The 17,682-nt window shown below is 44.1% G+C and overlaps 1 protein-coding gene across 1 annotated transcript in view; it reads right to left on the bottom strand.

The window, feature by feature from the left end:
* Nucleotides 1-7,672, bottom strand: part of LOC119254979 (tripartite motif-containing protein 5-like) — a 37,196-nt gene extending 29,524 nt beyond the window's left edge. Inside the window, exon 1 of the mRNA XM_054699487.1 lies at nucleotides 7,480-7,672. The gene's annotated coding sequence lies outside the window, so the exon portion shown is untranslated. The remainder of the gene's footprint in view (nucleotides 1-7,479) is intronic.
* Nucleotides 7,673-17,682: the final 10,010 nt, after the last annotated feature.

The raw sequence follows: 17,682 nt of genomic DNA on the forward strand, positions 1-17,682 counted from the left end.
GGGAGGGTCTCCCTTGTGATGCAAGGGGTTAAGCACAGCACTATGAAGCTATCAGCAGCACTGCAACAGATTTCATCTCCGGTCCAGATAGCTACCCACATAGTGCAGACCTCTCCTGTCTCATCTACTGCTCCCCCTCAGCAGTGTATTTCATGAGATCCTCATGTTCTGCTCCCCACTCTTTCTTTGGTGAATCCTCTAACTCCTCACCTCTGGCCTGTACCCCAGAATTCTTGTATTCATATATAAATAAATCTTTAAAAAAAAAAAAAAAAAGGAAGGAGACAAGGAAGTGCATGCAGTTCCTGGACTCCAAGCAACTTGATCCTCAACTCCATGAGGAAAGAATCATCTTGAAAACCAGATTTAGGCAGAAAAGGAAGACATGTATTATCTAGTTGAATCAGCCATCTGTGGAGTCCGGGAGCCAGCCATCCTTGGCTGAATATCTATTTTTATGTAATGTGCAGATGGCATTACCCTGGGCCCACAAAGATATTGCTTTATGGTGTGGTGTTATTATTAAAGTTAAAAACTAGGCCCCACTCCTCCTTCAGCAGGCAAATTGGGAGGCTTGACTGAATAAGGTTGTGGGTTGGGCAGCCACAGGAACTGGGCTGTTAAGCTGAGGATCCAGATGCAGAGTCAGGACACACCCAAGACTAGTCACCCAACCAATCAGTGGTGCCTGGAGTAGAAACAGCCTCAGGCCCTCTCATCTGGCCCCTGCTCCTCTCACCTGTGTACTTCAATAAATTCTCCTTTTCTGCTCTCTAGTCTGTCTCTGGTGAAGTCTTTCATTCCCCCAGACTCTGGCCTACACCCCAACTCTTCTCTGCAGCGTGTGGATCAGCTTATCTAAGTCCCTGTTTTAGGCACGGTTTAGAAAGCCAGCTCAAGGCTGGGCCGGTGACCCTAACTGCCTACTCTCAGAACTTACTTCCTCCTTCACTAGGTGATGGGTAAAATATACTTTGCATAATAATGTCATTACAGGGCCCCTGGAACATGGTCCTTATTTGTAACCTTCCTGTTGCTGAAAACCTAAAGAGCTGGGATGCACTTTCCCTTGACATAGTGTAACAGGGTGGTCCCCAGGAAAGGGGGAGGTTCCAGGTGTCCTGGCCCACCCAAGGGAGGGTGGATCTGAGCAGGGAGAGAAGAAGCTGCAGAGGAGACTGAGGAAGGAAGGAAGAAGGATGGAGCCAAGAGACACGTGAAGAAACTGAGCTTGTCTTTAAGGTCGTGGACTGGGTGACAGAGATGTGGGTAAGAGACCAGTGGGGAGGTGACCATGGTGGATTTTGTCTTGATTTTGGTTTTGCTCTTTTCCTTCCAGACTTGTCTGGTTGTTTCCGATCCTTTTCTGTGGGTCCCCACTGGAAGATGCTTTGGATGGACTTTTACTCACCAGGGGATGGGTAACTTTGGGTGCTTGATTTAGAAACTAGATTCTTTGCCTTTCCTGTATTGTTTCCTATTTGTACTAAAGTTCCTTCCCATTAAAGTCTCATGTTTTGTGCTGATGCTGCGGATGGCAGAACCTATTTACAGCAGGCAGGTCTGCTGAGTCTGGGCTGCCCCTCTCCCTGCCCTGTAACAATAGGAGGGTGTTAATGTGAGACCAGATAAAGCATCTATGGGTGCTTAAAGGCCCTGAAATCCAAGCTAGAAAACCCAAGACCAGCCAATACCCTACTTCCCCACTAGCCCAATCCAGTGATGAGCCTCATAAAGCAGGATCCTTGATGCTCTCAATTAGGGAGTGTGGTTCATGGTGGCTGCTGCCTGACCTCTTCTAGTGTGACCACAATAAATGTTCCTCGCTTGAAACCAGTTACTGTCTTTTCAAGATCTATGTACAATGGATTGCAGGAAACCAGACAAAGACCCTTCAGAACCGGTAACAATTTAAGACACTTTACTGCAGCTTCTGTTGCATTGTTAGTGCACAACCTAGGGGTATCTTGGGATCCCTCAGAATTCTACTTTCCTTCTTTCTTTTTTTTTTTTTTTAAAGATTTATTTATTTATTTATTTATTTATTTATGTATTTATTTATTTATACAAGCACTGGGTACAGTCAGAAGCACGGGAGGGTGAGAGAATTCACCTGAGCCAAAGCGGGGAACAGAACAGGCAGAATGATGAAATACACTGCTGAGGGGAGCAGTGAGTCTGGCAGGAGAGGTCTGCAAGCCATGTGGGACCCTCGCCCGGCAGCCGGGGATCAAACTGGCACTGCAGAGGCTGCGCTGGCAGCTTCACAGCCCAGCGCTCAACCGCTGCACCACCAGGGGAGGCCCAGAATTCTACTTTCTAAAGGGATCTAGTCATCCACATGATGGAGGCTAAGCATAGAAAAAAGTGGAAAGGAAACCCACAAGATCAGAAACCTGGCTCACAAAGCTAAGAGCTGGAGGTGGGAGTAGAAGGAATTTACCCAGCCATTAACCCAGCTATGGGAGCTAAGATCCTTAGGAGTCAATGCCTAGATCACAAAGCACCAGACCCAAGCAGGTATCAGATGCTGTAGGGGGTGTCAGCAGAGCAGACCTAAAGGTAAACATATGGAGATTGAGGGTCCTTGTAGAAATCTGTCCCCTTTCAAATTCTACATAGTTTATTCCCAGCCAACAACAAACAAATCACTCCAAGAAGGAGTGACCCTCCCAGAGAGAAGACTCTATCAGGGCAGTGGCTGCACTGGCTGGGGCAGCACTCCTTGTGCCCACCTGTGACTCTGCAGGTGCTCCTTTTCACCAACTCTCTGTCCCTCCACAGGGCAGCAATTCCTGCCTGCCCGTGACCAGTACTTGCCAGGACTTCCCCTCACTGACCTCCCTCAGCAGAGGCAGCTCACCTCAAGGCTGCCTGTCTGCAACCATGCAGGTCTCTGTCTTAGCAAACTTGTCCCTTTTGGGACAGCACCTTCTTCCTGCATGTGTCAATCTATGTAAGTGTCCATTATTCTTCTCTCCCTTTTATAATAAACCTGCTCTTTAAATATAACTAACATCATGTCTCATGAGAAACTGGCCTGGGAAACTCGCCCCGAGCCTCTGAAAGGGGAGCTCTGGTGACACCTTCCCCAGAGTGAACCCAAGAGCCCCGCCCTCCAAACCCAACAACTGCAAAAACCACATCATGTACAAAAGGCAAAGCAAACCTTCAGTGGAATATCACTTTAATAGAATTAGTGTGCAGAGGGTGAGAAAAGAAAGGATATTTCTAAACAAAATTGTCCATCCACTAATGGGTAATTGTCCAAAGAAGGTTGACTTAAAGTGGGGCCACTGAGGCCCAAAACCGTGCCACCCATCTAAAGCACCTTCAGGCAGGGAACCACAGAAAAACTGTTCTGAAGCAGGTCCCACAAAGTAGGGGTGGGGGAGGGTGGGGGTGATGCAGTGAAAAGTACAAGTCTTTTTTCCTGCCACTTCAGGTAAGTATTCTTATCCTTTGCATTTAACAAGTTTGTCTTCTTTCAGTCTCAGCAAAGGGAAGGACATTCCAAGAAGATAATAAGTGAAACAGCAGGTGTCAGCAAAGCAAGCTGGCACCCACAGGTAGGCCTACATCAAAAGGACATGCTGACCCTTCCTGCCTCCCCTTTGCAGACCCTGGTCCAACTCCCCTTAGTTTTACTAATTTGTATAAATACCCCGCCCTCTGCCAAAGGGCAGAAAAGTGGTCTTTCAGACAGTCTGCTGCCCTCCTCACTTTGTCCACAAATTAAACTACTTTCCATTTCCTCTGTTTCCTTTTATTAGCTGAGGGAAACAGGCCACTTTTCAACATCAATGGGTACCCTTCATCTGCCCGCTAATAGCTGCAGCTTGCACAGGAGGAAGTACAGGGGCTCCCCTAATCTAATTGTCCTTCCTCAGGGCCTTGGCATCTTGTTATACTACCTTTTCTGACATATGTATACATTAACATCCTCAAGTAAATCATTCTGTAAGATAAAAGTTGCAAAGAAATTCCTCTCAGCTGAGCTTTCTTTCTGGATGAGCAATACTGATAGAGGATAAGAGTAGAAAATTGGGAAGGAGGCATCTTACGTTACCACAGGGAGTAACAAGGCTGATGCAGTGGCAAGGGCTCTCCCAACTGACTCTGGCTGCAGACCCTGCCCCTATGCTCTTTTGAACAGGCGGAGTTGGTCATTCCACAAGTCCACGATTCCCTCCACGTCGGGCCATGCCCACTTACCCAATTCGTGACTCTGCTCTTCTTTACCCCTCCTTGGGTGCAAAATTCTGACAAATATGTTCCGGTCGTCAAACCTGTGCTCGCATATCACCTCAAGGGCAAGTTCGCCCACCTTCCTCTTTGCAGCTCACCCACTGCGTGGACACCTCCCCGGATAGGAGTGACCTCTCCCTACTCAGGCAACTGCTCCAGGAACATGCAGACCGGTCCTTCCCCAGTCCTGCCTCGGATCTCGACCTCCTCAACCAACCTTCCCCACCACTGCCTCCGGGAGACCAAGTCCTGCTCAAATCTCTTCAACCAAAGCCACCGCAGCTTCAGTGGACCGGTCCACACACGGTCAGTCTCACCACGCCCACAGTGGTAACACTTCTGGGGGACCCCTCCTGGCACCATCTATCATGGATCAAACGTTTCCCTGAAGACAAACAGTAGGTATGTCCTAACCTGGGTCCTACTGGGATGCGTATTTCTTGTCAAAATCTCCCCTAGCTCAGTGTCCTGTGTATGGAAATGACTCTTTTGGGACTAATAACTCCTCTTGTTTCCTCTGCACGTCCCTTCAGAGGCCTCTGCCGGCGGCAATTCCAGTGAATCTCAATACCACAATGACCAAGATAACAGACTCTGCTTGTCTGACTCCCCAATGCTCAGTCCCCCTCTGGGACTCCAATCACAGCTACCCCTGCTATCCAACTGACGCCCTTGTCGGCTTCACTCCTGCACTTCTAACATTTCGGTTACTCCTGCGCTCCAAACCACAAGGGGATCCTTTTTCTGGGACAATGGCGCTCTCTCTCAGTGTATCAATTCTTCTACCCCAGGCCCTTGTGTCCAAGTCCCACAACTCACCCTATAGGGACAATCCAAACTGGGATGGTTGCTCTCACCACACCAAACTAAATGAAGGGCTCTCCTCCGGATTATGGTGAGCATTAGCCTGACATCATCTCTTGAGGCCGCAGGCGTGGCAGGTGGGGCCCTGAGACACAGCCTTATTTCTGCCCAGGATTTTTATGAACGAATATATAGCTCCTTAGGAAAAAACCTCTGTGTCTTTAGCATCCTTATGAAGACAGCTCACCTCACTGCCTCAGATCACTCTCCAAAACCAGCAGGCTCTGCTGACATGGTTTCAAAATCCTATAGTGTCATGGTTCCTTGCACTCTTGGGGCCAGTACAAATGAGATCCTTATTTTTTCTTTTTCCTCCTCGCCTCATAAAATTCATACCGGCTCGCATTCGGGAAATGTCTCCTACCACCTTTAATCAACTCCTTCTCCACCGTATTCTCGCATCCCTGCAGAAGACCCTCATAACCAGGCCTGACCCACCCCCTTGGTCTTCGCCCAACTCCAGCTGAAAGTAGCCAAAGAAAGAGCCTTTGCCCCTTTTCCTATCCACAAAAGGCTGGTATGAAAGGTCCATGCAGGAGGCCGGAATGCAAAAGCCCACCAGGAAGCCCACCTAGAAAATTCAGACAATTAGCCTCTTGCCTCACTACAAATCTTTTCGTGCCCTACAAACTTTTTCCCCCACCCTGCAACCCCAATTTCCCGCCTGACCTCTCCTCACCCTATAAAAGCTTTCCTCCCCAGGCAACATGCTTGACATCACCGACCCCCACCTTGGGTCCGTGAATTTCTCCCGGGGTCCCAATAAATTTTCCCCATATTCGAGAAACTTAGCCTGGTACTTCTTTTGTTTACTGCGCCGACCCTTTCACATTGGTTGTATTTAAAGGGCAGGTTTATTAAGGAAAGGGACAGAAGAGTAAAGGACATTTGTATAGACATAAGTGGGCAGGAAGAGCTGCCCGAAAGGGACAGGTTTGCTGAGAGAGGCCTGCAAGGCTGCAGGCAGGAGGCCTTGAGGGGAGCGGCCTCCACTGAGGGAGGTCAGTGAAGAGAAGCCCCAGCATGGGACAGGTCACAGGCAGGCAGGCGGCTGGTGCCCTGCAGGAGAGAGTGGGTGAAAAGAAGCTTCTCTATAATCACAGGTGGGCAGTGGGAGTGTAGGCCTGAGCCACTGTAGAGACTGCACTGATACAGTCTTCTGTTTGGGAGGGGCTCACTCTTTGGATATTTCCCTTAGTTGCTCATTTTGGATAACTCTGCAGAATCTGAAAGGGGCAGGAGATTCCACAATGGGCTCAATCTCCATATCTTTACCCTTTGACCTTTACTCTAGACACTCTCTATGGCTGCCTGATACCTGCTTGGGTCTTACACTTTGTGATCTAGGCATTGGTACTTAAGGATCTTGGTTTTTATAGCTGTGTTGATGGTTATGTTAACCCTTTCTACCCCCACCTCCTCGTGTAAGCAGGTTTCTGGTCTTGTGGCACCTCCTTTTAAGGTTTTTGGTTTTTTTAATACTTGTCCTCCATCATAAGCAAATGTCCTTTATTCTTATCTCCCTTTTATAATAAACCTGCCCTTTTGGAGATAACTGATATCTCTTTCTTGGGGAGGAACTTGCCTGGGAAACTCGTCAGTGCCGTGAAAGGGGAGCTCTGGTGAAGCTTTGCCCAGCGTCAACCCAAGGACTCGTTCTCGAACCCAAGATCTCCAAAACTGACCTCACCAATGTCCTTATAATAAACCTGCCCTTTTGGATATAACTAAATGTCTTTGACTCATGGGGAGACTGCCCGAAAGCTGCTGAAAGGGGAGATAACTAAAACTTGTCTCAGATGTTACCCAAGAACCACTCTCTGAACCCCACATCTCTTCATTATGATGACATCATATATAAGTGAGAAGGACGAACAAGGTTAGTGATCTCTAAGGAACTACAGTGATTAACCCGCGCGTGAAAGAGTGACTAGAAATGAGGTGCAGAACTTGCCAACCGTCGCACATCAAGGTTCCCCAGCGCAGACAGGCCACGACATGGAGGAAAATGTATAGAATCATGAAGAAATATGACACTCGTACACTGTAACATTAACCCCTAGGATTCAAACCCCTCTGCCTGCGTTCCTGTATTTGGTGGAAAAGGCGCTTTCTACTTCTAAAAAGTCAAGGATTCTCTCTGTCCTCAAAACGTGCAATTCATACTTTTAGAATAGGAAGGAGTTGTGGGAGAAATGCCAGTCCCTCTGAAGTAAACAAATCCTTCCTCCTTCAAACCCGCCATCTTTTCAGGCCACTGCTCCCCCACATTGCCCTTCCCTTAACGCAATCAGCAGGCAGCCTGCAAGCTGGGCCTCTTCCCCTTTTCAGAGGCACCTTGGCCTTCCCATGAAAAGTCAGACTCACCAAATCAGTTTTTCCTCTGAAGTTTTCAAACTCTTTGTTCCGGAAACTCTCAACAGACCTTCAGAGAACAAGGAAATGTTGTGACTCCTTGGGGAAGAGTGAAGACAGGCCAGACACAGATACTGTCAGGATGCAGTGGGCCTGACTGCCACAGAGAGGAAGAGTGGAGTGAAATGAAACTGAAACTCTAACAGGGCAGTCCCCAGGAAAAGGGGAGGTACCAACTAGATTCCCTGCCCCATCCAGGGAGGGTGGACTTAGCAGGGAGGAGAAGCAGCTGAGGAGGTGGATTGTAAATGGTTTTCAGGCTTTTCTGCCCTCCCACCATTAGGATTGCCCTCCCTGATGGGCACCTGCAGTTGTTTCATTGTTGTAAGCTGTCCTGTTTACCTCTGTGGGCCATGGGAGGAGTATTGAGACAGTCACCAAGCGAAGCAGGGGCGGGAGAGAGAAGGGGAGAAAGAAAGCCAGAAGAGAGAGAGAAGCCCAGAATGAGGACTTGCCAGGGTCTTGGACGCCTCCTGGTCTCCTGGCCCCCTGACACCCCTGCCTGCGTTTACCTGTTTGCCACACTACATGTAAAGCTCAATAAAAGCTTGAGAAATCCACAGAGGGCTCTTGGACTCCTCCTTTACAGTCTGCTGGGCTCATAGGAAACCTGCTCAGTGGTGCATCCTGCCCCTGCAGCAGGAGACTGTCATAGGAAGGAAGCAGGATGTAGAGGGAGAAGGAGGCCTGGAGAAGGCTCATGGAGCCTGGAGACATGCAAAGAAGCTGCACTTGCTTTTTCATCCTGGACTGGCAAAAAAGGATGTGGGTGAGAGACCCAAGGGAAGGTGACAATACCAGCTTTTATCACGATTATGATTTTTCTCTTTTCCTCCCAGACTTGTCTGGTCAGTTTCTGACCCTTGTCTATGGGTCCCCGCCTAAAGGTGTTGTGGACTTGTGGCAAGCTTTTGGGCCTTGCTTTGGCCAATCCTGTTTGGCTGGAGTTCTTCCCTTGAGGGGATGGGTAACTTGGGTGCTTGATTTGGAAACTATATTCTTTGTCTTTTCTGTATTGCACACTGATTGTATTGAAGTTCTTTTCCATTGACGGTCTTATGTTTTGTCTTGATGTGGCAGATGGCAGAAATATTGAGAGCAGGTAGGTTTATCCCCACCTGTGTGATATGTCATAATCCAAACATACATATTCCAAAGAATGGAAGCTTTAAAATGCTAGTCCTTATTCTTCCAGTTCCTTTATTCTAAAGCCAGTCAGTATAACAGGCTTCCCTTTTCTTGGAGCAAGACTGATACTGTATTTTCTATCTAAGCAAACATATGTGATTACCTCAGAAACTTTCTCTGCTGTATCAACAAGAGGTTGTTTGTCTATCTAGTCAAAAATAAAAGTGTGCCTCTTTTAGAGAATTTACTCATAAATTCATTGAGCAGAAAACATGCCTAAGCAGAAGATATGAAACAGTTTCTTTGAGCATATCCACCATGTAATTGAGCTAGAGAATTCATAGCAGGTGCTGGTTAATAGCATCATTACTTTTGTTTTTTGGAAGTTGATTTTTGTGCTTCACTTTTTTTTTAAATAATAAATTTTATTTTTATATTCCCCATAAAATTGCAACCCCCCCATTCTGACCCCAATCCCTCCCCTCCCGCCCCTCATCCCCCAAAAAGTGTCTCTGGTTCATAGTTTTTTGTTGATTTTGATTTTCACTTTCTTATTGTTATTCATTTTCCTGGTCCCTTATTTGCATCATTACCTTTTGATGTCCAGAGGAATAACACCACTATTGCCTTGGAAGGTGTTTATCAGGAACAACTACAAGGAGCATATAAGAATGTAAAGAATCACCTGGACTATTATATCTCTGTGCAGAACACGATGTGTTGGAAGGAAAAGGTGCACATGATACACTGGATAGAGAAGCACATGGTACTGAGCACCTCTGTCAGGCAGGAAAAGGAGACGCGGGCCAAGTGCACTGCCTATCTGAAGCTGCTTGCAATGGCTCAAGCACAAGCAGTTCTGTAAACGCATCTATCCCAGTTCAGCCAGCTAGAAACAGTTGGCTTCACTGCATGCAAAGCAGGCTATCTGACAAAATTGTTCTGCATTACTGTCTACTAAAGTTATGGTTTAACCTTCCTAAAAGTGAAGAGTTAAAGCAATCTATTGGCCAGTGAGATGTTTTTCATCCTTCCTGCCCTGCAAGTAAGTTGTTCAAGCAACAATGGAATAGGACGAGAATCCACAAATGAACCAACACTTGTATGGACAATTTATCCAGAACAGAGGAGTCAAGAATAAACAGCAGAGAGAGGAAAGTCTCTTCAACAAATTATTTGGGGAAAACTAAACTGCCACATGCGAAAGAAGGAAACTAGAGAGCTATGTCACACCTCACACAAACGATAACTCAAAATGAATTAAAGACAGGATGGCAATCTTTGAAACCACAAAATACATAGAGGAAAACAAACAAAACCCTCCATGCCATTTGCTTAGAGATGTCATTGTGTATTTGTCTCCAATGATATAGACACAAAACAGAATATAAATAAATGGGACTACATGAAAGAAAAAAGTCTTCTGCAAAGTGAAAGAATCTATCATTAAAACAAAAAGACATCTACTTGAATGGAGAAAATATTTGCACATCATACATTATGCATATGAGAACTAGGGTGTATGCCAGAGGTATGGGTGAGAGGATTCACCAGAGACAGCCTGGGGAGCAGGACAGGGGGATCAACTGAAATACACTGCTGAGGGGAAGAGCGGGCGAGACCGGAGAGGTCTGCTGGGCCCATGTGGGTTAGCTCCCTTGCTGACGAACAAACCCATGCTGCAGTGGCTGGCACTGAGCCATGTTTTAAAACTCATGTTGAAAAATTGTGTGAATTGTGAATTCAGGTTTCCTCCTCACCCAGGTTTCCAGAAATCACTTGACAGGAGCTAAAACTCTCAGCTAAATCTAATATCTCACACGAGAGTCCCCTGATATTAACCAAGGACATGTGGTCAGGTCAGGGACTCACAGCGAGAGGAGGAATACTTGTCACACTCTCTCAGCTACCCATTCCCTCCAGTTCAGTCACATAAAGTACATAAAAAATACATCTATTAATATCTCTCCTTCAACAGCTATCTGGGTACAAGGGAAAGTTCCCTCACCAGCGTGAGTTGTTCTGAGACTAGATGCATAAATGAACATCAGACAAATTAGTATGAGAAAAACAACAAATTGAATAGGATGTGTAGAGAGAATTATACAGCAGTAAATTCTAAAGTAAATGGTAGACAGCAAGGTCTTATATCCTATTATAAGGGACTTGAGTCACCAGGGAGAGAGGAGAGAGTTTCACATCATAAGGAAATGACTTCATATGACAGAACATTGCCTTTGATTGTTTGCCCTTCCTTAAGATATTTCTCCTATTTAAAAAAATATTTCTGTAGAGTCCTATACCTAGGAAAACTTAAATCTTCAAGTAATGGTAGTAGTTTCTCATGAAACTGTTTCTCACAGGATCTTGATGGATCTTCATTCCATATACCAAGGTGACAGGTATTGAAATGGCTACTCTGGATATCTACGAAATCCTGTCTAACCTTTGGGAGGAGGGGGCAACAGATCTACAGCACGATGCTCGCTATCTTCAGTATGAACATGAGGGTGGAATCCGTTCAGAACATCATCCACTATCTTAGAGTTTGCACCTTCCCATTCTTGCCTCTGGCCTCCACCGCAGTTCTTGTATGCATAAATAAATAAAGTAAATCTTTAAAAAACAGAAAATTATATATTCTGTTTCAACGAAAAGCAAAAGGAGTAATATTTAAGTAGATTAATATTTATTCTAATATCCATGATTTCAACCCAGAGAGAAAATTAACAGATACTAATCTGGATCAGTGCTCATGTTCTAGAAAATGAGAAATCACAGAATTTTATCATTTAATTCCTGCAACATTTCTATCAGTTCAGCCTCAGTATTGCTATTTCTAATGAGAAACTGAATCCAAAAAAAGCTAGTTTAAAAAGGACTAGTAAGAAGCATTATCACCCTGATAATGAAATTCTGTCTGATTTCAAAGTTTAGGTTTTTAACTGTCCAGAGTGTTCATTCTCTACATCATTTCACCTGCAAGAGCAGCCTGGTCATGAAAGAGCTCACCCTGACTCTAGCCATTACAATGACTGCCCGTGTTCGTTGATAGGAACTATAATGAGCATTCACCTCTACTTCCTGGCACCCGAGGTTTCCCATGGTGTGCCCAGCTTCTTCAACAGATCAGCATCTTCTGGCGTCTCCCTCCCCACCCAACATCCTAGGGAAAATGCTCCTACCTTTTCTTTGGGGACATACTCAAGAGAAGGCGCTTGTGGTGGAGAAATACAGAGTCAGTTTCAATACTGCCTCTTCCACTCATTAGCCATTGGAGGCTGAGCACTGACTCCTACTGAGTCCCAGGGCAAGTTAGGGTTAAGTATGCAGCTTCAGGCAAGGTGCAAGCAGGGACAAGGGAGACTGAAGGGCGGCCCCTGGGATGAGGGCAGAGAAATTCAGTAGGGCCAGTGCCAGCAGTAAAAGTAAATTTTAGGAGACCTTGGACAGGGAGGTAAACTACTAAGATAGGAGCTGGGAAAATGGGCACCTCTGCCCAGAGGAGTATAGCCACTAGGAGGAAGAGCCAATCACAAAACAGGACGATGAGATTTAAGTGGGGGGTTGGGGGGGTAGTTTAGTTATCCCTAGACAGGCCTTCCTTGCCCCTCCCAAGTACAGCATACTGGGAAGTTCTTGCTTTCTTCCTTCAAATAACCTTGTCCTTACTTTCTTAAGGTCTGTTTCTGATTACTCATCTAAAATGTCTGAAAATTCCTTTTTTATAGTTTTGTGGGACAAGAACCTGTGGTGGCTCAAGGGCTAAAGTCACAATGCACAGCGGCATCAATAAGTTTATATATTCTTTCAGCTATAGTTAGGAATTCCTTCTTCATATGATATTTTTGAAGATTGACTGGGATAAAGAAACTGTGTATAGTTATATCTATGTGTGTACATACACACACATAGATACACATTTGTGTGTGTGTGTGTAAGTGTGTGACTATCCCATTCCCAGCCCAAGCACTTTCTTTTTCATCTTTCTGGAACATTATTACCCCTCTGTATATTGCTGTGTGCTCTGTGCAAGAACCTGCTCTATTTTACAATGCATATTATTCTAAGAAGAGTGTGTGTTTTTGTTCCTCGTGGTAAATCGATTCTTCTTGTTGATTTTGAAACTGATTAGAGGAGCGCATGGGGTGAATGTATGGTGGGACACTAAGTGTTTCATCACAGGCAAAAGTCTACCAAAAAGCTGACACTTTTGAGAATAGCTGTGCCTAGATGTGTTCCTAGACAGCTGTTGTGCAGATTTTGAAAACTGGTACCTTTGCAGTTTCCCATTTCTAATAAAGGACTTAAAAAAGCCCTCAGTATGTGTGTTTTCTCTATATTCCACGTATAAGTGAAATCATTCATTATTTCACATAGAAGACTGTGGCAGCAGAACTGAGCCTACTAGAGGGGGAGGAAGGAGGGGACAGGGACAAAGGAGGAGGACACATGTCTCCAGGTAAGGGGTGTGGTGTTTGGATGGGGGCTGGTGACATACCTCTGAGATGTGAACCTATTCCCCTAATCAGGTAGCAGGTTGTAAAACAATGTTACCTCAATAAAGGGAAAAAGAAGCCTGAGTATGAAAAGGTACATAAAACAAGGTTGGAACTGGAATCATCTTGACAGCAGCTTGGGGGCTTGAAAAATGAGACTTTAGTAGAATCAGTTATTCCAAATGTGCACATTGTGTTACACAGGACATGGAGATAGTTCACCATTTTCAGTAATCATGAAAGCAAATATCTACTATATTGTTCAGGACACTGACATGCTATTTACTGCTTCCCTGGTGGCCTAGGAATTAGTCTCAGGACTATCACCGCTATGGAGTAGTTTGCCACCATTGGCCAGTGAGCTGACCTACATGGCGCGCAACAGACCTCTCCTGTCTCGCTTGCTGCTCTGAAATACAGTAGTTTATTTCAAAATCTAACTTTTCTGCTCCCAACTCTATCTCTGGTGAATCCTCTCACCCCCTCATCTTTGGTTACACCCATCATTCTATGCAAAAATAATAAATAAATAAATAAATAAATAAATAAAAGTTAGGAGCAGTTTAAAATTCCACTTTATATCATAAAAAGGAGCTCAGAATGTATACATCCTGTACACTTTGTAAAAGATGAAATAGATTTTTTTTTTTTATAGAGGCATGTTTATTTCTTTATTTATTTGTTTTATTTGTTCTGTTTACACATGCACTGGGTACAGTCAGAAGCGCGAGAGGGTGAGAGAATTCACCAGAGCCAGAGCGGGGAGCAGAGCAGGCAGAAGGACCGAGGTACACTGCTGAGGGGAGCAGCGGGCGGCAGGAGAGGTCTGCGCGCCATGTGGGACCCTCCTCAGGTGGCCGGGGAGCAGCCGGGGATCGAACCGGCGCCGCAGAGGCCGCGGGCAGCTTCGTAACCCAGCGCTCAACCTCTGCGCCACCGGGGAGGCCCAAAGATGAAATAGATTTAAACTCAAACAATACATATGTAGAATTTTTACTGAGTGTGACACTCATAGATAGATCTCACTCCCAATAATGACAAAAAACTTTATCACCAAACTTTCTTCTGTCTCTTGTTTCACAGGAGTAGTAGGAAGTACCTATTTAAAAGGAACAAGTGAAATTCTAGGCTGGGAAAGCTTCTGGAAGAGATGAGATGAAAACATGTATGCATTTCCTTATAGTCTCAGGAGACAGAATTCAGGTTCTAGGGGCCCCTCCACTTCCTACTCCTAGACAAGAGATGTATCAACCATTTTAACTCCTGTCCCTTAAGATGAAATGTAACCTGGTAGTTGTAGTAACCTATAAATAATGGATCCCCAGAAAAGTCAATCTAGACAATGTGGTCACTTTCATTTGAGACCAAATTCTCACAGGCCCAAGGACTCTCTTGTACTTGCTTTATAATTAGTTTACAGGTATGAACTAAACCAATGAAAATTTTCTACTCTTGATATTGTAATGTAAGAGGCTCCAATGTTTTCTTCAAAAATTTCTTAGCCATTCTCTGCACTGTGCATTGCCATGAAAGTTATAAAACATTTTCTCTATTTACAAACACACACACGTACAAGTAGAGTTTTAGTTTGATGGCACAGAATTTACGTCTCGATGCGGAAAGTTGATGTGCTTATAATACAGTATACTCATATTACAACAACATAATTGTCCATTGGTGGAAGAATGACTAAACACACCCACAATCACACACACAGAGTGGAATATCATTTAGCCATGTAAGAAGAATTGAATTTTACCATTTGTGACAACAAGGCTACATATAGAGGGGAAATTTTCAAAGTGAAATAGATCAGGCAAAGAAAGACAAATACTATGTGGTCTCACTCTTTAAAAAAAAGGAAATTTAGATACAAAAGACAACATATTGATGGTTGTCAGAGGTAGGGCATGGGCATGGATGAAATGAGTGAAAGGCACCAAAAGGTATAAGCTTTCAGTTATATTAAATACATTCACCAAGCATGTGATTTAATATATATCACTATGACTATTATTAATGATTTCTTGTGTATTTGAAGGTTACTAAGAGAGTAGATATGGGGAAGATGATCCGTTATAAGTTTGTAAATTTAAGCTGATGATGTATTATTGACTGCCATTGTGAATGGTAATATGACATTTAAAAAATGTTCCTCAGTCTACTGAATCTACTGAGAAAAAATTTTCCACAACATCAAATGGTACATCATTAATTATCAGTTTCTGTTCCAAATTCAGGGAGACAGAAAAGGAAGAGTTTCAGAAAAAAAATTGTCACAGTGTGCCAAAGCCAGATTACATGACAGGGGACAGAATACGGAGGTTAATAAATGGTGCTTCTATGAAGCTACTGGCAGCCACTGAAGAACGGGTCAATCCCTGGCCAGGGAGCTGACCCACATGGTGCAGCAGACCTCTCCTGTCTCACCCGCTACTCCCCTCAGCAGTATATTTCAGTAAATCCACCTGTTGTGCTCACCACTCTATCTCTGGTGAATCTTCTCATCCCGCGCACCTCTGGCCTACACCCCAGGTCTTGTGTGCATAAATAAATAAAATAACCCTTTCAAAAAAGAAAATGATGCTTTTCCAGAACATTCTTTCTTTGAGTAACATTGACAAACCCTTCATTTTTCTACTTTCCCCACTTCCTTTGGGTAAATTTCAATCCTTTCTACACTGCCATTCAAAAACAGAACAGAAACATCTGACTTTTCCTACTCATTCTTTCCTGCCATTCATTTTGTCTGTGTTGTTCATGCTCTGACTACATGTGCTAGCTGAAAGATGGTGGAAGCTTCCATCACAGGGTCCACGGTGCCAGGAATGCAGAGCTTGGCAATCTTCACACATCCAGTGATATGAGATTTGTTGAGCAGCTGACAAGTCCATTTTTAGTTAAATCACAGATATTTCTGTATTATTTGCTCCCACAAGAGAGTAAGCTCTCTTAGCTCAGAAACTATTCTACTCCCTTCTCTCTCTGAGTCAGAAATTGAAAATCACTTAAGCATAACCAATGAGCACATTCACAGTTTTAGTTTCTCAATATAAATGAAGTTTGTTCTGAAAACAAATGAACTTGGGATGTCTTTCGAGTATAATGGTATCATCTAAATTTTGCATGAATTGCATTCTGGGAGCTGGCATTTATTTCTCTCTCTTTTGGTGTCAGACCCTTGGCTGCTCCTGAAAAAGAACATGTGATGATTATTACCTTCCTACTTTATGCTTGTGTACTCACGATTTGCTTAGTATAAATAAAGGACTCTGAGACCCTCAGTAGGATGAGGTCAGCACCATGATCAAGTGTCTGCGACTCCTCATTCCCCTTCCCCTTTCCTTATTATTTTCTCTACAATTGAGCCGACCCCTTCCCATCCTTCAGGAACCCCTGACACCCAGACTGCTGCGGCAGGCTCGCAACAGCTAACCCTCAAAAAAAGGGTAATCTGCCTATAGTTAGCCTAGACTTTTCTAAAGTTCTAGCTATGCCATTTTATTTTATGAAAGATTAACTTAGTAACATAGGATTGTAAAGTCAAAAAACAAAAATTTTGCTCATGGCTTGTTTTGCAGAGAGATAAATATAGAGAATTTAAGGTAAGTTTGCAGGAAGATTTGAGTGATTATAAAGAACTGTATGACAGGCAGACAGGCAGACACAAAAGAAGGTATAGATGTTAGTGACCTACCTACCCTGATGGATTCAATACACTGTCAATATTGGGCCTTGGTCTTCTCCTACACCCATTCTCTTGTATTGCCACCACCCCACCCTCTAGTGACTCCACCTTCCAGTGTGCTCACTGCCTTCCTGACTGAAACTACACTGTTCACACACTATTCTTCTTCATACAAGTCAGGTATTTATCATATTACTGTTGCTCTTGCTGTGTTGTTTTAGCTTTTATTGTTTTCCATGGTGTGGTAAGGTATTGTTGGGTCTGGGAATACTCAAAATATATTCTATATTTATAAATTCTATGACTATTTTGCTTTACCCACTTGGCTTACTAAAGGTTTCATAGGAAATTCTCTACTTTCAGATGCCAGGAAAATATATATAGTTTTAGTGATGGAGAAACACTAAGGGGGAAAGCAATCATCCTATTTGCCACCATAGGGAGACAAATAAGAGTTCAGCTAGTACACAGTGCCTAGTATAGTAGTGTGGAATATGGAGGGACCGCTGGAGTTAAAAAATGACCTGTCTGTACATCATGAAAAAAAAGGAAGTCAGGATGAAGTGCTGCACGGAACTGCCCTCAAGCTAAATAGCACGCCACTGAAATGCCATATTTAGTGAGTGCGTATTTTTTTTTCCAATGAAGATCTCAAATTCCTATATGAAAAACCTATTTGCTTTTACAACTGTTTGGTTCAGGCAGTAACTTTAGGCAATGATGCCTCCACATTGTTCATGGATGATCTTGCAGGGAGATTTCTTGTGTACTGATATTAGCCTGAGTGCAGCCAAACTTTCCCATGTAAATACTTTATATGCTCATTAAGGTCCCAAAACA

The sequence above is a fragment of the Talpa occidentalis genome, unplaced genomic scaffold (assembly GCF_014898055.3).
Source record: "Talpa occidentalis isolate TD23 unplaced genomic scaffold, MPIMG_talOcc4v2.1 talOcc4.3, whole genome shotgun sequence".
NCBI classification, from domain to species: domain Eukaryota; kingdom Metazoa; phylum Chordata; class Mammalia; order Eulipotyphla; family Talpidae; genus Talpa; species Talpa occidentalis.